This window comes from Gossypium hirsutum, chromosome A01 (assembly GCF_007990345.1).
Source record: "Gossypium hirsutum isolate 1008001.06 chromosome A01, Gossypium_hirsutum_v2.1, whole genome shotgun sequence".
NCBI classification, from domain to species: domain Eukaryota; kingdom Viridiplantae; phylum Streptophyta; class Magnoliopsida; order Malvales; family Malvaceae; genus Gossypium; species Gossypium hirsutum.
Window position 1 is genome coordinate 25,605,451 of NC_053424.1, and position 21,932 is coordinate 25,627,382.

The following is a 21,932-nucleotide window of genomic DNA, read 5'->3' on the forward strand; positions in this document are numbered from 1 at the left end:
TTTTTTTTATTTTTGTAAACCCATTTCACAGAAAGTTACTGCAACTCAGGCTCTGATACCATTAAATGTAACACCCCAAATCCGGCCCAGATGTTATGACCGGATCCGACATGCCACATCGAAGCGTTCAAAATATTTCAGGTTGTTGTTCTAGAAAAAACTTACTTAGTGTTTTAAAAGATAATTTCAATGCAGGTTAAAGTGAATGAAAGTTGAGCACCAGGTAGGAAACCGGAAATGAGAAGGTGAGTCCATCGGACAGCTTAAGTACCAAGCTCCCTTCGGATCCAATGCTAGACATGCACACCGCCATTGCCACACCCTAATGTCATGTGTATTTCCAGGAAACCAATTTGATTAAGTCGTTTTTAGGAAAAGTGATTAATTTTGAGAAAATATTTTCATTGCGGAAGCTTTACTTGTTGTCGTGTATTTTTGAAATCAATTACTGTTTTTGAAAACGCGCTCTAAAAGCTATTCATTTTCAACAGTTAAATATAAGTAATACCTATCTAAATAAAACATATTAAAACCATAAAAATAATTAAGCGGCTTTATTACAATTAAAGAACCAAAACCTTAAACGTAAATAAAAAGGATGTCCAGTTCACCAGAAGAAAATCAACTTGCAGAACGTGTGGCCACTCCGAATCCCTCAAAGCTCCAAGCCTACTATGGTTGGGGATTACCTGCGTGGATGAAAAAAAATGGTGAGTTTGGGGAAACTCAGTGTGTAAATTAACCCAACCATAGCCTATATCGGTTCAAACCATAGAGAACAGAATAAGTTGGCCTTAGCCCAAAACAGAAGTCAGAATAGAGCCCATAGGCCCATAACAGAATAGAACAGATATCACATGTTTATGCAAAACCCAACCCATATCCAACCACATGCACTCCCATACCAACCTTTCATCATGTGGAGAGACTACTCGACCCACCCAACCGCTACACGCCATAGAAATATGCAGTATGGCTGCCAGAACAGATGATGTGACAGAGTCACCAGAACAGATAATTGTGGCAGAGCCACCAGATCAGATAAATGTGGCATAGCCACCTGGACGCTTCCTCCATAATATAACCCATGTCCCCATGCAGCAGATATACAATCATGGCATACATCATACATAATTAAATCATCATGCTTTTCAGTTAAAAGTAACCCTAGGGGTATAATGGTAATTTTGCACCTAAGGATATAATAGTAACTTTCCATACATGGAGGTATTCAAGTAATTTAACTATTCTTAGGGTTTCCATGCATAGCATAGCCATTTACGTACGACCAAAAACACTTACCGCATTTTCTTACCGAATTGGGCCCGTTGGCCCACTATCCCGATTTTGGCCCATTAAGCCCAAAAACATCAAAATGCATAGAATCGTGAACTCTACAGTCTTATCACTTTAATCTACCATTTACAACAAACTATTAATTTTCACGAGCATTCACACACTCGTATGTTCTTAAAATACCAGCTTTTCGAAATTTTGGCTTTTCGGCTTTTGTCGATCTAGTCTATAAGAGGGTGTCAGTTACACACCTGATTTATGACGGTACGTTGGCAAAATCCACCCACGAACTGCCTACAATTGGATTACTAATATGTCAATCTATATATCGAAAACAAACTACGTATTTTAACCCCTTACTATATTCAGCCAACACAGCCCTAGATCCTAGAGTTCCTTACCTTTTGCCGAAATATGGATTAGATATGGAGAGCCAACCGAATAAGTCCTCAAACCCTTTTTTGTATATCCCCTTGACCACGCTACCGCTTACACAACCAACAGAAAAACGCAAATCCCTTAGTCCAAAATGCTAGCCACCCCTAAGGGTTTCGGCTTTTCCTTTCTAAAAATAATGAGACTAATGACAGTTGTTCGAAAGACTTACCTAACATCGATCGGTTCAGAAGAATGTTCCTATCTATGATTCTTTTATATCCAATCCACCGCAGTCACGAGAAGAAGCAGATTCAAACAACCAAAGATTCGGCCTCCTTCACCTCCAGTATGTAGGTTTCAGTTTTTAGAGAAGTAAGAGCAGAAAAGTTTGGCTACCACAAGATTCGGCTATTGAGGAAAATTGGAGATGGAAAAATAAAGGATGAGACAGAGGAAGAAGGGTATAGGTTCTATTATAGAAAAGAAAAGATGGAAGAAGAAGGAAGAAGATGAGAGGTAGTATTCGGCTATGGAGAAAACGGCACAATAAGAGGTTCCAAGTTCAGCTATAGGAAGAAAAAGGGAACAGATGACTGAAAGAAAGAGAAGAAGATGAGATAATTTTATTCTTGAAGAGGTGGAGTCGGCAGGTGTAGGGTATAAGTTCGGATTCTATCAAAAAGAAAAAGACAAAAAGAATTCGGAAGCCACCATTCCCAAAAGCCGAAATTCCTAACACTAAATGACCTAGCCGAATTTCTTATGCTAAAGGGCCTTGGCCGACCAACTCTTGCTCCTTGATCAGCTCCTAAATTTCTTCCCTCATCTTATCCTTACTCAATCCCCTTACCAGCTTAAACTCTCCCTAATAAAGTTCCCCCTTGAGCTCCATCACATCCCCTTTTTGTTCACAAAAAAATAAATACCCTATTTGCTTACCCTGTGGCTCGAACCTTGGCTCCCCCTAAACATCTACACATCACTCCCCCTATACCTTATGTGGCGTCACCTGCCAATTTACCACAGGTCCCTTGTGCCCTATTTTATCATCCTTAATTTAAAAGCCCTCAACGACAATACTTTCTCTTTCTAAAATTGGGAATTCAGAAATTGCCTCAAATTGGATTTATCTTGGGCCTTTTAAAGGCCCACTAACATACTCATACCTACTACAGACAGTTAAAACACATAATTTCTAAAATTCGTTGAAAATCACAGAAATCCCGAAAATCCCAAAAATTGAGGCGTTACAAGGTAAACCTCGAAATTAGGACCGAATTTGGCATTCGGAGAATCTTATTGGACCTCGAACTATTCTTAATAAGTATTGTTAAGTCTTTATTGGTTTTGATTTCTAATTTTTAATTATTTCTAATTTATGGCTTGGTAACTTTTCTTCTAGGATTTTTGCATGTATGAATTACTCAACCATAATAATCGGATAATGCATAATATCGGGCTTAATTAAAATTTGATATTGTTCCCTAGTTACTGTTGCATTGCAAAGGAACCATTTTTGAAAAACAAATCGATAAGGCAACTAAGTTTCCAAAATGCCTTGAAAAATGGTTTTTTTTCACTGCATTAGTTTAACATCGAGTTTTTTTTAAAGAAAAACGATTAACAAATGGTTTTTCTAAAACAACACTATCAACAATAAAATGAATCCTAAGTATACACAACTAAATGAATGAATGCTTTTAAATTAAATCAGAGTACAACTATGAATTTCTCTAAAATGAGTTCATTTAAGGTGTTCCAAAGTAATGTAAGTTAGCTTAGCCTAGCCATTTTGGTGGCTAATGTAGCCTTCTCAGTCTAGTCATAACGTCTAGGACGGGTTTAGGAGATTACAAGTCAAATGAGCCCCATTCAGTCTGTTGACCTCTATGGGACGTTCTATGCATAATGGTCATGGGCTTTGATCCACAGCTTGTAACACAAACATATACTTGAATATATGGAAACCTGTGAAAATATTGGCCAAGATACCCTGAGGATGGCATGATCTATTAGTGTATTATTATGAAAATAATTGATATTGAGATACCAAGTGATATTGAACTATGTAATTTACTTCTTGACACATAGAAAGATAATGCTATATTTCAATATTACACACTTGTTTATTGTTTAATTCATTTTTTATTGAATTTAAATTATTTTAGCACCACCAAGTATTCAAGATTCATCGTAGGTATCTATTTATTTTTGTGTGTAGGTTCTAATAGGTTTTGATAGATTAAAAGGCTCATGAAGCATCCAAGACTCAATGGCTCAACTCAGACAAAGTTTGTATTCTTTTGCTTACAAATGGTTAAAGGCAGGTACCTACGTTTAGTCAGATGGTTTAATGTCATTTTGGGTACTGTTGATATGCTTTGGTATATTGGACTTATAGTTGTCCTAAAGATGAATTTTGATGCTTAGTTAGATAACTATATGCATGCTTTTGCTAGCCTTATTATCTACCTACTCAGGTGAAAATATGATGCTTTGAATGTCATTTTTTTTCAAGAAGTGTGAATGTGTTTGATAAGTTAGCATGTATGAATTGATATGGTATGATGTTATAAAAAGTTAGGTGAAATTTGGATATGAATCTTATGCTTAAATTTTTGCATTTTAGACAATTTGATATGTTGGTTTCGAGACAACGAGAACAAAAATAACTATTTCATTCATTTTTCAATTTAGGTCTCGAGACATGTTCATTATGTCTCGAGACATATAATGTTATGTCTTAAGATAGATAGCCCATTGTCTCGAGACTAATAAATGTTGAACCTATATTAGTTTTGCCTTGTTCTAGGTCTCGAGTAATAATAATTTGTCTCGAGACATTGAAACATCAAAGCTAAATTATGAAAACAAAGGAAGTATGTCTCGAGCCTAGTTTGGAGACATAAATGACCTAGTTTCGAGACATATACCTCATTATCTCGAGACTTGTCAAAATAGTAAGCAAAGGATGTAGGTCTCAAGACAAAATAACATTGTTGAACTTTGGTACTTTGAGTTGGATTCAAATCCTAACTTCGAATTTGAAACCATGTAACCCTGAGACATGATAATTAAGGATATTTGACATTTATAATACATTTATATGAATATGACTGATGATTGATCTGACATGTATGATATTTATAAGTTAAATTTGTAAAAATTTATTTAGTCAGTCTAAGTTGCTTCAACAACATAATGTGACATCTCACATTTGAATCCTCAGATCGGGTCGAGTGTGAGGTGTTACATTGAGAACAATTCATGTTTCAAAAAAATACAAAATAACTCTTATTTTGGAACAACCCTCATGTTTCAAAAAAGATAGAATAACAATTCATTTCAATAGATGTTCAGCGAAAGATGTTTCTCATGGTACTACTTCACCAAAGTAGAAGAAATGGAAGTAACCCTAGAATATGACAGGGTCCTTGGGTTATCTTCACTATCCTAATGTTCTGAAGAGTTTGGCTTGGTAGATCATATATGGAGGTAGTTAAAAGGTTTCATATTAACCTTTTCTTATAACATTGAGTGCTTCTCCCTTTTTTCGAAAATATGTAGAACTTTTCTTCACTATTCACCATCACCAACAAAAAAATTTACTAGAAAATTGACCATTAATGCCATTATAACTGAAAATTAATTTCATTATTCATATTAGTTACTCATCTTTCTAACTCCCTTTTCCAAAATCTATAAATAGAAGCCCTTTACAACTAGTGAAGGGACTTTGACACTTTGGCAGTCTAACTCTCAAAAGCTATTTCTAAAACTTTGTCAACCTATTCATTTTCTAAACCTTATTCTTTGTCATCATATCCTTTCTTCACCTTACAAACCACCACCATTCATTACGCTCAGTGTTACCAGATTTGCTCAGTCTCCTCACAACCTTCTTCCAGTAAATCCCGTTTACTTGTTTGCAACACTTCTTTTCTCTACCAAAAAACTCTCTACAACCACAAAGTGTTTGTTTTAAATAAATGCTACTTCCACCAAAGTGTTTGATATACTTCGACTCATGTATAAAAGTAACATGACACATTAGATTACACCTCTACCGAATACATGGTTACTTGCAAGTAATAATGACATATTAAGTAGCATACTCACTACTAACAACCCAACCAAACATAAGTTAAATTTGTTGTAACTACATGAAAATGAAACACTCAATCATCTCTTCCTCAACTATCCTTGAATGTTTTATGATTTGGATTGGATTTTGGTCTATGAATTTTTTACCTTACTATGAAAAGGATTTAGTTTTTCTTGTGAAAATTATGAGAACTCTTTAAAATCAACAAAAAAAACCATGGATTTAATTTATATTGGCGAGTACAATCTCTTTTTTATGACTTCAAATTAGTAAACCACACTTGATTTCTGTATTAAAACAAGTAAAGGAGATGAGCATAGAACTATGAGCAAAAGAAAACCATTCAACTTATGTTATGTTGGAAAAGAATATATACTTGCATAGCTTAGGGAAAGGGTGTGAAAGGTTTTGGTATCTCTTTTTGTATGTTGCATAATACATATATATCATCATATAACAAAATCTTAGAAACAATGTCAAAGTCCCATAGAGGCCCCTGTATTAGGAGGTAAATTGCATTTTTCCCCATTTACTCAAAAATAGACAAATCAACCCCTATATATTAGAAAAAATTACAAATCGACTCTTTCATTAAAAATTCTATCCATATGTGTTGTTAAGTGATGATTTGGATTTTTTTTTAAAGTTTCTTTAATGTAAGTAACATGGAATTAAAGGATAAGTAGGATTATGTCAAAGTACCATGGAGGCCCCTATACTAAGAGTCGGTTGTAGTTTGTCCCATCAACTGAAAAAATGGGCAAATTAGTTCATATAGTTTAGATTAAATATTAAACTAGTCATTCTATAAAAAAAATCTATCTATTTCTACTTTTAAGTGATAACATGACTAACAGAGCAACAAAATAGCAATCACTACAAGATAACAGACCTTTAGCGGCGCTTTTTTTAGCCTCAAACTATTTGCGGCGTTTTCACAAGCGCCGCAAAAAATGCCGCTATAGGAAATGCCGCAAAATTTTGCGGCACTGATCTAGAAAAACACCACTAAAAGTCATGACTTTTAGCGGCGCTTTCCCCAAAAACACTGCTAATTTTGGTAGATTTAATATGCACATTTTTCACTAATATTCAACCCTTCCTGCATTGAATCCAACCAAAATCAACAAATATAGCATGAAATGCAACCAAAAACAGCAAATTTAGCATAAAAAATACAATCAAAAACATTAATTCTAAATGATATTGCAAATTTAACGAAAGATATATGATGTAATTAATAAACAAAGTATAACTTAAAATATTTTTACAATAATGTTAAATGTGACAAAGTTAAAAACATTCTTACAACGAGAAAACTAATGTCTAAGATGGCGGCTTTTGCGACTGCTGAAACATCTGCATCATCTGCTGAAGCTGGAGCTGGAGCTCATCATACTTTCTGCTCGCCTCTGCCTCCCTCGCTGCTGCCGCTGCCTCCCTCACTACTGTCGTTGCCTCCCTATCTGCTACCTCCGCTCTAAGTTGTTACTGGAGTTCTTCATATTTTCTTTGAACCTCGGCAATTTGCTCAACCGTGTTCGCTTGCATCTGAGCTATCTGGTCTCTGAACCTCTGAACTTCAGCTTGAGCTTGACTCCCGGAAGGCATGTATTGCTGGGAGCCAGATCCAAAATATTGGGTCGGGGTAACACCAGATCCTTGAAATCGAACCCGGCCGTATCTTTCAGGACCCTAAACTTTAGTGATAATTCTGTTATCAATGTTCTCAAGATTAATAGAACTATCAGTCGAAGCAATCATTTCATACTCCGCCTTCTTCTCCTTTAGTTTCTCCTAATAAATCAATTAAAAAGTTAGAAACGAAATATATTATAAAAAGGAATGCAACATAACTTAACATTATTTAAAAGTACTAATGACAAATTAAATCATTATAATTAAACATTATAAATATTTATAATAAATCAAATTTTATTAAATAAATATACCATAATTTCTCCAACTTCGGATGTCATAGGAGATCCATCTTTCTTCCTATGCATAATCTCAAAAAGCTGAAGACGTCCAGCTTTTTGACCGGAAGAGACTTCCTACAATATAGTAGTAAAAATATTATTTAATAGTATAAAGTCATTAATATTTGACAGAATTAATAAATTCATAATACCTCAGCCTCAGCTACAGGAGCAAAATTTCTCGACCCTGTCGTGTGCGTGAATTTTTGTTTTTGTCTGCTGCTTGTTCCAACTCGCTCACGGTCCTACATAACGAAATTATTATTACGTATATAGTAAACAGTATATACCAAAAAATTTATAAGAGTTTAGAATTACGTAATACCTCTTCTTTCTTTGAATTCTAGAATCTAACCATATCTTTCCATTGGTACTTCAGCATTCCCGGCGGGACATTTCGCAATTTTCCCTCGAGGTTTATATCTTTCTTAAAATATAGTTTTTTCAAAGTGCTTTTATTGTCTCTCCATTTTTTACCCAATGCCTTCTTAATATGGTCATCGGAGACCTCTAAAGCAAACCTCTCCTAAAAAAACACAAGTTTAGAATGTAAATATAAAAGAAACTTAAACCAAATTATTATAAATTACATTCACATTTTGTTACCTTAATATTAGCGAGAGCCTGATTTTTGTTGCTATCAGGCATGTGATGCCATGATTCGTAGTTGATGGGCAACATATTGGCATTTCGTGCTAAAATGCCCAAATAGCCTGCTAAAAGTCGAGCTTCAGATCCAACAGGCTGACCATGACTGTTTCTACTTACTTTGACATGCTCAACAGGATCTAAGTCGTATAAATCTTTAAGCATCGTACGTCCTCGACCTCTGCGCGTTGCACCACTTTCAGCTGAGAAACGATATACTATTATTATATTAAAATTGAGAAATAAATCAATAATAAAAGTCAACACATGTAAAATGAACTTAACATTACTTTGAAATTCTCCAGGCTCGTCAAGTGTCTCCGGCACATTCGAAGATCCAACAACTGTCTGCTGTTCACTATTTGCTTCTTCCGAATTTTAAGTATTCTGGACAATACTTAAATCTCATAATCTTCTTCTACGCATTTTTCCTGCAATACACATAAAATAGTTGAAGTTTTAGTGACAAATTACAACAATAATAGTACATATAAAATAGTTAAATTATATAACATGACCAAGATTAAAATTATAATATTACATATAATTAAAAAATTGTAAAATCTTACTACATCATTATTCGTAAATATCTTCATCCACATCATGTCGAACCCATTGATGTTGTGAACTAGTACTAGGGATATTTTCATCTAAGTTTTGTTCTGGAAAAGGTAATGTTTCTGATCTTTCGGTGATGTCATCTCTACTTCCATTACCCATGTCAAACAAGTCTCTAGGGGTGTTCCAGAGTACAACATACCAACCCTCATCAGTTGGATCTTTCGAATAAAAAACTTGTTTCACTTGAGAGGAAAATACATATGGCTCATCCATTAATTGTTGTCCAGTGTGAATCAAGCGAGAGAAATTAACCATTGTAAAACCAAATTGATCTTTTTTAATTCCGCGAGTAGTATTAACATCAGCCCAATCATACCGAAATAAGACAACTTTCCATCTGCCATAGTAATCCAACTCAAATTTTGGTAAGAAGTCCGTAATACTCCACATTACCCTCAACCGGATTACTGTCCCTAGCACTAGCATAACTTGTAATTGAAGAATTAGCAACAATTTCACAATTTTGAGTTCTCCTCATTCTCTCACGATATTTTATATGAAATCTGTATCCATTGATGAGGAATGCACTATATCTTTTTATTACTCTGTTCGGACCTTGGCAAAGCCATTTAATTTCGTCATTGACGTCCTTCCCACTCCAAACCTATTGAATTGAAAGTAAATTAAGTAATTATAAATGTATTATGTAAAAACATTCTTATTTGATTAACTAAATTTTGCGATTATATGTAACTTATTAACTTCAGTTACATACCGTTTGGCTTAACCATTCATGAAAAGATTCTATGAATAATTTATTGATCTCTCGATGTTGTAATCTCCGAGAGCATGTACGAGATCTCAAAATTTGTTTGTACTCACTATGTTAAAAACAAGTTTAATTGGTTAGAAGATAAACAAATCAAAACGACGAATATGTGAGAAAATTTTAGAACTTACTTGCGTAACGGTTCAACTAAATCGTGGTGAAAAAGTACATATCGATGTGCTTGTATCCACGATATATCATCTAATTCTACAATTTCAACTTTGCCGATTGGTTCTCCAAAACTTTGGAATAAATAACTTTCGGCCAAGTTATGATCATTGAGCCCAGCATTTCTACTTGGTCTATTCAATTGTGTTTCAACATCTTCTAAATATCTAGAATAGAAGGTCATGCACTCCTCTGCCAAGTAGCCTTTAGCAATTGATCCTTCTGGATAATGCTTATTGCGATAATAAGACTTCAATTTGCTTAGGAACCTAAACACGATATACAATATTTATCAGAAGCTGTAACTAAATGTAGAGAGGCGAATGAATGAATACTTGACAAATAAATTAGCACCTTTCTATAGGATACATCCATCGATAAAAAACTGGTCCACCAAGTATTACTTCGTGAGGGAGATAGATTACCAAGTGCACCATAATAGTGAAGAAAGAAGGTGGAAAGATCTTCTCCAAATTGCATAAAGTCAAAGTGGCTCGATCCTGTACTTTCTCAAGTTCTTCAACATCCAAAACTTTGCCACAAATAGCTTTCATTATATTGGATAGTTCAATTATACAGGACGTCACATTTTTTGACATACAACACCGTAAAGCAACTGGGAGTAAATCTTGCATCAAGATGTGGTAATCATGTGATTTTAATGAATATAATCTTCTATCTTTAAGACTCACACATCGAGATATATTTGACGCATATGCATTTGGGATCTTTATATCCTTCAACACCATGCAGAACACCTCTTTCTCTTTCTTTGACATTGAAAAAATAGAATGCAGCAACCGATATTTCCCATTCGAAAATACTTGAGGATGAAGATCACGCCAAATTCTCATGTCAACTAAATCAAGTCGACTCTGAAGATTGTCTTTTGATTTTCCATCGACATTTAAAATTATCCCAATTATGTTCTTGCAAACATTCTTCTCAATATGCATGACATCAAGATTGTGATGTAACATGTTGTCCTCCCAATAAGGCAACTCAAAAAAAATACTCATTTTTTTCCACAAGTCCGCCTCATTAAAATCATCCTCTTCGTCAGATTCATCATCAGATCCATCCCTCGATCTTCTCTTTGTTTGCGTGTTAGGTTGTTGATTCATCTTCCCATAACTAAAGTTGATATCTTTTAACATAAACAAGATTTCAGATCCAACGGTCTGCTCATGAGCTCCTCTGTACTCTTCAGTACCGTCAAATAGAGTCCTCTGAAATCTAAATTTATGATTTCCATCTAACCATCGACGATGGCCCATGTAAGAGAACTTCTTCCCATTATACAACCACTTCGAACAAGTTTGCGCAGGACAACAAGGACAGGCATAACGTCCTTTAGTACTCCAACCTGATAAATTAGCATAAGCCGGGAGCACGTAAATTAAAGTTCTCCTTTCTCAATACATCATATGTCTCAACACTCGACCATAATTGTTTTAACTCTTCAATAAGTGGCTGCAAATAGCTGTCATATCATTTCCGGGACCTTTCTCTCCAGGGATAATCATTGATAAAATAAATGAAGATTGCTTCATGCAAATCCATGGAGGCAAATTGTAAGGAACAAGCACTACAGGCCAAGTACTGTACGAAGTACTCATGATTTTAAAAGGATTAAAGCCGTCAGCTGCTAGCCCAAGCCTCACATTCTGAGGATTGCTTGCAAAGCTTGGAAATTTACTGCCAAACGATTTCCAAGCTAAAGAATTAGTAGGATGCCTTAATAATCCATCATCGGTTCGTTGATCATTATGCCACCTCATAGAATCGACCATCTTTGACGACATGAAAAGCCTTTGAAGTCTTGGTATTAGGGGAAAATATCGCAAAACCTTAACTGGCTTCTTTCTTAACTGTGCCCCACCTTCATCCGTATTCACATGTTCTGTATTCCCATTCATCCAAAGATACTTACCGCAAATATGACAAGACTGTTGGTTTTTCTGATCACCCCAGTACAACATGCAGTCATTTGGGAAACTATGAATTTTATCGTACCCAAGGCCCAAATCTTTTATTAGTCTCTTCATATCTTGACAAGACTAGGGGATTTTTGCAAACGGAAACATCTCTCTCAGAAACTCTAGTAGCATTGTAAAAGAGTTTCTGGTCCACCCTCCCAAACATTTTAAGTGGAATAGACGAATGCAGAAGGACAATTTTGAATATTTTGATCCCTCGTAAAGTTCTTCGTTCATTTCATTAAGTAAATTGTAGAACTTCGCCGCTTCTTCATTTGGCTCCTCATCTGGTGCACTTGTTCCTATTTCGCAAAAAACATTTCCACCAATATTACACTCATCGAATGTAATAAAGTCAGGTGGAAACGATTGCTCGCCATGACTGTGCATATTAAATGCATCCCGCAACATACCTTCCATGTTATCTTGTCTAACATAATGATGGTAAGCAGTATCAGGATAAGTCAGATTAATCGTTGAAGAAGTTCCACTAGATGTACACTCTCCATGGAAAATCCATTTTTTATACCCCCGAATAAAACCATCAACAATTAGATGTTCGTATACAACTTCACGAAAATGCCAATTGATGTTGCCACACTTCTTACACGGGCAAAGAATCATATTCTCTTGGCTTGCATTTTGAAATGCAAAATTTAGAAAAGTTTGTACTCCATTTCGATAGGCATTGCTTACCCTTGACAAATTCATCCAACTCCTATCCATTTCGTAGTTCTTGAAATCTAAAGTTGATAACAAATTACACGGGTAAGTTTTTTATTTATAACTATAATTAAGTTATGTAAGTTATGATATGATATATATTTATGTATTATGTAAGTTATGTAAATTATGTAAGTTATCCGAATTATGTAAATTATGTAAGATATGATATATATTTATGTATAATGTAAGTTATGTAAATTATGTAAGATATGATATATATCTACGTTGATGGGATTGTGATTGTGTTGATGGGAAAACACAAGGGAAGTGAAGAATTGGTTATTAGATTAAATTTACAAGTTTAAGGTTAATTATTTATTTTGAATTAAGTCCATCATGTCTGCTCAATTATGGTTATTTTGAATCAAGACTAATTTATAAAAGTTTGAATCAAGTCTAATAAAAATAAAATTTTGAGATTATGGAAAATCACATGGGAAAAAAATCACATAGAAAAAAAATCACATGAAAAATAATCTAAGGATAAACATGAATAGTAATTTAAAAAACGAAAAAAAAAGAGAAAATAAAAGATTAACTAACCTTTTGGCTATCTAGGCTTTCTGTGTATTGCTTTAGTGTATGAAAGCTACCAAATTTGCCAACTGAGCAGGAATCCCTCCAGCCAAATTCAAATCCCACTAACTTTATGATCATAAAGTATTAAATATATACTTTTAGTCAAAAAGATAGTCTTTAATCATATAATAAATTAATATTTTAGTCAAAATATTGAGAAATCATGTTAATTTTTTTACGTTATCTTTTTATTACTACTTAGTGATAGTTAATGAAAATGAACAAAAAAAATCGAATGATTAGATACTTGTTTGTAACTTTTATAATTATAAGAAAAAAATACTAATAATTTGATAATTACCTATATGATTTAAACTATTGGCAATTAAAAGAGAGGAAAATGAAGGCAGATATATGAAAATGAAATGTTTTCACATTGAATATTATTCTTGTCATTCATTGGCTGAAGTAGTCAAATATTTTGTGATGAGCAAAAAAGGTAAAAGAAAACACAGAGGGGAAGGAAGATGCCAATTTATGTACTATTCAAATATATTTTGTCATCTTAATTAAAAATTCAAATCCAACCTCCAAATATTTAACACAGCTGAAGCCAATAATATTCGACTAGGTTTAATTAGAATTTCAAATATCAAATTAAAATGTTTCAGTTTTTCAAATTTTATAATGATAAAATAATTTAATAAATAGTTTGAGTTGAATAAATTTCAAATAATTAATTATAACTCAAATTACATGATCAAGTCAATAGTCGGAAAATTAATTATGATTTAATCAACAAAATCACCCAACTCATTAATTTAGAAGCTCAAATCCAAATATCTTACGCTTAACTAATTGGCCCAATACGGAAGTTCAGCTTCAACATTTTTAGTGTTCTGTAAAAATTCTAATTTTATTATGCTTAAATAAAATTAGAATCTTGATTTAAATGTAATAAATTTATTTAATTCGATTTTATAAAATTTTGAATTAGTTCAATCAACAAAGTAAAATTAATTAATTCTACTAATTCTATTATTTCTTTAATATATTCTTCAAGATTCATATTTAAATAAATCAATTAGTCACCTTCAAATTCAAATGTAATAATTTTTTAAACAACTTGTAAATATACGTGACGGATTCTATACACCAAATAAAAAAAATCTTAACGTTAAAACCAAATTAAAATACTCAAAAATTCCCAACTATTAAGAAAAAAAATAAAATAAATGATGGTCAAATACAAAAGAGAAAGCAACCCAACAATTTTAATATCCTTGACCGAGGCGTTAAACATTAGTATTAATTATTTGCTAGCTTACAAGGAAAGATAGGTAGGCCATTTCTATCATTTTTAATCTCTCAATACCTATTTGTTTTTGTCTTTATTTATCAAATGCGCATCATCCAATCCATTTCGCCCCTTTCTATTTCTATAACTTTCATTTCTTTTTATCCATCTCCTACTTCTTTGGTAAGCCAGGTTTCCACAATTTAAAACTTGTTGGTAAGCGGAGATGTTTTGCAGTCTCACAAAAAAAATTATATTATAATTATACTAAAATCTCCTACCATTTAAAACTTTGAATATAACTCAAGAGTTGGTTGTCTTGCTATGGAACCCATGGTTATCTAATTAGGTTGCAAACTTAGCATAAGGTTTGCTTGATTATCAGCATCAGTACATACCTTAATTTGATAATTTGATGCCAAACTGCTAGAAAAGAGGCACTCCAATGGGTTTTATATGCCTGCACTTGAATCACCTACAACACCAAGGAAACAGATGCGAAAGCCATTACTGATCCTATCTATAATTACAGTAGTAACTAAAGAATATCAAGGCAATAAAAGATTTAAATCTACAACGTATAAAGACATCAATTGCTAAGGCATTGACATATTGAAATGGTATAAAAGAACCTCAAAGGAGTATGCAACGTATGGTGCAGCTATGGCATTATTTTTATATTTTTATAAAAGGGTTAATGTATATTTTAGCCGCTGAACTTAACAACTTGTACCTAATTGGTATCTAAACATTTTTTTTGCGCCTAACTAGTACCAAAACGTGGAAACCGTTAACCAAATTGGTATTTTTTTAGGTACCTAGCTAACGCTGTTAAATTTTATGTTGGCAGCCAATAGAACATTGATAAGTCCTAAAAAAAATTAATATATACTTTAGCCTTTAAACTTGACAACTTATACCTAACTCGTGCCTGAACTTTTTTCAGACCTAACTAGTACATGAACTTGGAAACTATTAACCAAGTCGGGTTTTTTTAAGTACTTGGCCGACGCCATTAAATTTTATGCTAACAATAGTTCTTGAAAATGTTATCGTTTATAAACAGCATAAACTGCCTAATATAATTGATTCTCATAACATCTAACACACCGTTGAGCAGAAAAAGACAAGAAAGAATTAGAAATACATTTATACGTATTATGTCTATTTACCGGCCACTCCTTTCTTCTTTGGCTTCGAGAGCATCTACTTCCTCATTAGATAAAAGGTCAAGAACAGGTTTATAATAATCCCACTCCTTTCTTTTCCTGATGCAACGGAAAACAAAAGGCAAACCATAAGTATTTTCTTCTTTTGAAGTTTTCTAACGAAGTAACAGAGCAAATAGATTAGTGATCAAGAAAAATGGGTGTAAACATACAGAGCACATAAAATAAAAAGCAACATGAAAATGTAATAATTGCTAGTCAGAAATATTGAAATGGTATAAAAGAACCTCAAAGGAGTATACAACGTATGGTGCAACTATGGCATTTAGCAAACAGACTAGATAATGCCTCTTATTTATTGTTTTTTAGGAACTGCAACAAGCTGACTAATAGGAAGTATTTTTCAATTCAGGTAACACTAAAGAAGAAGTTAAAAGAAAAGACTTAATCAAAGACATAAATTGCACAAAGGTGCAACCATTGAAGCATACTAGCAGAAAATTTGGCTTCTCAAACACTGAAAAAATTACAAAAGTGGAAAAATAAATCTTTAATAACTTGTACCAAAATCATCAACAACTCAGCATCAAAAAAAGTGTTGAACTCCTTCATCCCCACATTCCTCGATCAACAATCAAAGAAATCCTTACTTTGATTCACTAAAATCAAACAATCAGCTTGAACAATAAAAACCCAACCTCACAAATTCACTCATTTCTCATTATTCACCTAACAAAATCCAAGCTCCAAAACTTAAAATTTTCCAAATAAAACAACACACATTTAGGAAAAACAAGTGCAAGAACAACTCCAAAAACGCGCTAGATCTCCCTTAATGCTACCAACAAAAAGCATACTTTGTTTAACATCAAGATCAGAACAGCTGAAAATGCAGCAAAGACAACAAAGAAACCGAAAGAAGAAAAATTAAGGCATACCCAGATCTTCCTTTCAGCAATTATTTCTGGGTGTTTTTTTCTCCCTCAGATCTAAAGCTTTGATATTTGCAGAGAGCAAGTTTGTGAGAGTGAGAGAAGCTTAGAATTAGATACAGAGGGGAGGAGTAGGAAATGCAGAGTGTGGGAAATTTAGGGTTTAGGGGCAATTTTGATTTAGGGGAGAAGGAAATTTTGATTTGGGGAAATTTAGGGGTTTCAGGTATGCATGGGATGAAAAGGATGAAACAAAAACGGCGTCGTCTTGCTAAAGATAACCACTTCACTAAATCACACCTAGAACGACGTCGTTTCAATTAAACATTTAGTGGCGTTTTACAAAAGCGTCGCTAAATCTCAATTTTTTGCAGTGGTTTTACAAAAGCGCCACTAATTCTCTATTTTTAGCAGCATTTTTACAAAAACGCCGCTAATGCCTCTGCAGACACATCATAAAACGACGTCGTTTTGGCTAAATTGAAATTTTTTTGTAGCGTTTTTGACAAAAACGCCACTAATGCATTTGAATTTTAATAGTTTAATTATTTCTTAAATTCCTTTTAAACTAATTTTGTTTACTTTCAAACAATATATCTAATTTGAAAAAATTTTAATTATACTGAATAATTATTATTTAAATATTTAATATTTAAATTTTAGGTAAATCAATTTAAAATAATTTCTAATAATTATTTAAAACATGAAATGAATTCAAATAAAAATATATATATTCAAAACCATTTTTGATAAAAATGAACTTGACAACCTTGAGAAAAAATGAAAATTTTTAAAACATTGGGTTTTTATTAAAAATATTTTTAACTAGGTGTGACCAATACTTATAAAATTACCTTTCATAAAATAAAATTTTAAAAAAATTCTTTTAAGAGATCATTATTATCTGCATCTTAAAATTAAAGTAAGACGAGTTTAATTTCGAGAGTCCATTGCATGCAAAGAAAGTTATAGCATCTTGTAATACTCGAAAATTGATACCTTATTAAACACATATTATTTTTTAGATCTTGAAATTATAAATTCAATTTCAATATTTAATCATGAGGCTATAAATTTTAAAGTGCTCACGAATTTTATAATTAGAATTTAATTTAAAAAATAAAAATACTAATTTTATTTTATTTTATTTTTAAAATTGATTCAAGTTTAAGAATTTCATGTTAACATTTTGTATTCAATAATTTTATGAACCACCTCGTCAAATTTCATATAATACTAAATCTTGCGTAATTATCTGGGAATATAAACATATACATCGTAAATATATGTATAAACATGAGATCAAGTATTTAATTAAACCACACTCTGAGCACTCCAAAACCTAGATTCAACCAGAACATCATTTAATCAATTAACCTTTAAACCCTAACACTAACCCTTATAACCTTAAACATTAAGACCCTAAACCCTAAATACTTTAAAACAGTACCAAACCCCAAACAACAAACTAATTTAAAACACTATACCCCAAACCTAAGATAACAAACCCGGCCCATACCATAAACTTAACATATATACTATACCATTGAACCGGCCTAAACCATAAACTTAAAATATATTCTACCATTGAACCCTAAACCATAGGCCTTAAACCTTAAATATTAAACCCTAAACCTAAAAATAAATTTAATCAATATTAAGTACTGCTTCCACAATTTATTATAAACATAAGCTTTTACATTAATATCTATGTATATACACATCAACATCCATATGATTTTTTTGGGGGGGTTTAGGGTTTTAGAGTTTATGGATTAGTGTTTATGGTTTATGTTTTAAAATTTAGGGTTTAGGGTTTAATGTTTAAGATTTAAGGGTTTACAGAAATCCATACAACGTCGATTTTAACAGCTTGGTAACTTAAATGAAAACTTCTAAATAGTTTAGTTATCAATTTGTAACTTTTCATAATTAAGTAACAAAAACAAAACTTTCTCATAGCTAAGTGATGAATAGTGTAGTTTATATTTTTTATAAAGTTAGTTTCAAATACCAAAATTATTAAATCGAATTCAAAATAAAAATAAGAAAATAATATGAAAATTAAATTAGATCAAATCAAAACGAGTGTCGATTACCCTACTCAAAAATGTCTGCTCAACATTTTGCGGCGTTTGGACCAAAAACACCGCTATTGATGAGTTTTAGTGGCGTTTGGACCAAAAACGCCGCTATTGATCATTTTTAGTGGCGTTTGGGATAAAAACGCCGCTATTGATAAGTTTTTAGTGGCGTTTGACCAAAAACGCCGCTATTCACAAGTTTTTAGTGGCGTTTGGAAGAAAAATGCCGCTATTAATTAGTTTTTAGTGGTGCTTGGGCAAAAAATGCCGTTATTAATCAATTTTTAGTGGCGTTTGGACAAAAACGCCATTATTGATCAGTTTTTAGTGGCGTTTGGCCAAAAACGCCGCTATTGATCAGTTTTTAGTGGCGTTTTGCCAAAAACGCCGCTATTGATCAGTTTTTAGTGGCGTTTTGGCCAAAAATGCCGCTATTGTTCAGTTTTTGCGGCGTTTTTATTAAACACCGCTAATGTATATTATTTGCGGTGTTTTTTTTGTTAAAACGCCACTAAAAGCGACTCTAAAACCATATTTCCCTGTAGTGAATACATGGTGTGCCACATGTACCTCATTTGAATGTGACGCATTTTGTCACATCAGTATTTAAAATAAAAAATATCATAAATATTTTTTAACAATTATTTAAAAAACCACGTCTAATATGAACCAGGACAACATTGTCCATGTTCAAAACCTAGATAAATGATTATCTAAGTTCATCCAGGACATGATTTTTAAAAAAATATATAGAAAAATTTATTTAAAAATATTAAAATTTATAATAAATAATATTTTTTTGAAATTATTAAAAACAACTTTCTAAATGAACTTGGACAAATGGTTATCCAAGTTTAAATGATCCTAGACAAACATATGTCTAGGTTCATTTTGGAGTTGTTTCTTAAACAATTATACATAATTATAGAAATTTATTTAAATTTTATCAATAATTATAATAAATTTAAAAAATAGGAGTCATTAACTTAATTAACTAAAAATATATACTCGATAAATATGATGTGTGTATGCGCTCTCTCGCATGTGTGTATATGAGTATATTTGAATTCTTTAAACATGCTAGATGTGTATATATTTTAATTTTATAATTTTAAAAAAATAATAATTTCTTATAATTTCTTATAATGTTTAATAATTTTTAAATAATTTCCTATCATTTTTATAATTATTTAAGAAACTACTCTAAAATGAGCCTAGACAATCTAAGCTCATTCGAACTTGGACAACTATTTGTCTAGGATCATTTTGGACATTGTTTTTAATCATTTTTAATCATTAATCATATTATTTTTTATAATTCTTAATAATTTTTAAATAATTCTCTCCATTTTTATCATTTTTTGAAAACCATGTCCAGGATGAAAGGAAATAAGATAACCATTTGTCTTGGTTCATCTTGGATGTGGATTTCTAAATAATTATAAATAATTATTTGTTCTTAGGTTTGTTTGTTTTTTTTAAATATTACCACAGTAGCATTAGGTGTACATGGCACGGCATAGGTTAATGGCTAGTTCCTCTGTTAGCAACATCAATATTTAATAGTAAAAATGGATAAATCTTTTAACAGAAGGGTTATTTTGCTCTTTGATCTAACATATATGAGCTAATATGCTCCCTTTTGAGTAGAGGGGAAAAATGCAACCCGACTCCTAATACATGAGCTTTCATGACACAAAATGCAACCCGACCCATCCTTCAATTCTAGGCCACTTATATAAAAACAAATTAAAAAGCCAAATAATCACTTAGTAGCACATATGGATGAAATTTTTTAATGGAATAGTCAATTTTCACTTTTTTTTTCTAACATACAAGGGCTAATTTACCCTTTTCTGAGTAGAGGAAGCAAAATGTAATTCGCCTTCTAGTACAGTGGCCTCTATGCTACTTTTACCTAGAAACATAGAATAAAAGATATTGGAAAACTTCAATCACTAAGAGTGTGTTTCTAAAAAAATGACTTATGAAATTTTATTTTTTTCTTTTTTCATTTTCCTGTGTTTGTTTCACAGAAATAAATTCGTCAATGAAAAATGACTTATTAGTCAACGAAAATAAACCTTTTTTTTCAAAAAATTTATCTTCTCCTTTTGAAAAGTATAAAACATTTTCTAGAAAAGAGCCTCCGTATGAATAGACATGTTTAAGGGCTGAGCCACTCGCCCAAAATCGAAGGGTTTGAATTAATATTTTAAGCTTGAAACATGAGTTTTGAAAAAAAAAATAGAAGAAGAAGGAAGACAAATTTTAAATATGGATTGCACTTAAGCTCTAACTTTTAAGGCACGAAATATATTATATTACTAGTTTTCTTACCCATTAGATGTATTAGCTTACTTATTGTATAAATTAATTATAATCCTAAGAGTTATGAAAATTGGTCAAAATTTAAATCTAATATGAAATTATTTAATAAGTAAATTTAAATAATTTAATATATGTGGATAGTAATATTGATCATAATTATAAAATAATGAATTCACCTTTAATTAATAATAGCGCAAATCAGTACTAATATATAGATGTACAAGTTTATTGTATTTAAACTAAATGATATATTTAATTAATTCATATCATATATAATATTTACACATACTATAATTTAGTGCATGTATAAAGATTTAATTAATTCACACTTTTATATATAAAATACACATGCATATACTAATATTTATTTGAATTTAAATTTAAAATTAATTTTTTAATAAAAATAGTGAAGAAATTAATACTTATTTATAAGGTAAAATAGTGAAAAAAATTGGCACTTATTTATAGGATAAGTGTGAGCATGAAAGTGTTCTCTAACTAATATGAGATTAAAATTAACATTTAATAAAAATAGGGAAGAAATGAGTTATTGGAATCTTATCTAGTCAAGGTGGGATTAAAATTAACTTTTTAATGGAAAAATTATCACTTATTTATAAGGTAAATGTGATAATATGTGAGTGTTTTGTAGTCAATGTGAGATTAAAATTAATTTTTTAATTAAAATAGTGAAGAAATGCACACTTATTTATAGGGTAAGTATGAGTATAGGAGTGTTCTCTAACAAATCTGGGATTAAAATTAACTTTTTAAGAAATTAAAATTAATTTTTAATAAAAATAATGAATGAGTGAGTTATGGAAGTACTCTCTAGTCAATGTAGGATTTAAATTATTATTATTTTCAATTAAAATAGTGAAGAAATGAACTAGGAGAGTATTTTCTTTGGTCAATGTGAGATTAAAATTAA

General features: G+C 31.8%; 2 long non-coding RNA genes across 2 annotated transcripts; both read right to left on the reverse strand.

The window, feature by feature from the left end:
• Window positions 1-6,955: 6,955 nt before the first annotated feature.
• On the reverse strand, window positions 6,956-8,397 carry LOC121220980 (uncharacterized). Its single transcript, XR_005918299.1, has 5 exons — window positions 8,365-8,397; window positions 8,084-8,284; window positions 7,911-8,003; window positions 7,732-7,833; window positions 6,956-7,576 (listed from the first exon to the last, which is right to left on the reverse strand). It is a non-coding gene; the product is annotated as an uncharacterized lncRNA (long non-coding RNA).
• A 380-nt stretch (window positions 8,398-8,777) lies between these two features.
• Window positions 8,778-15,107, reverse strand: LOC121220982 (uncharacterized). Its single transcript, XR_005918305.1, has 3 exons — window positions 14,884-15,107; window positions 13,213-13,314; window positions 8,778-8,837 (listed from the first exon to the last, which is right to left on the reverse strand). It is a non-coding gene; the product is annotated as an uncharacterized lncRNA (long non-coding RNA).
• Between the last annotated feature and the right edge of the window lie 6,825 nt (window positions 15,108-21,932).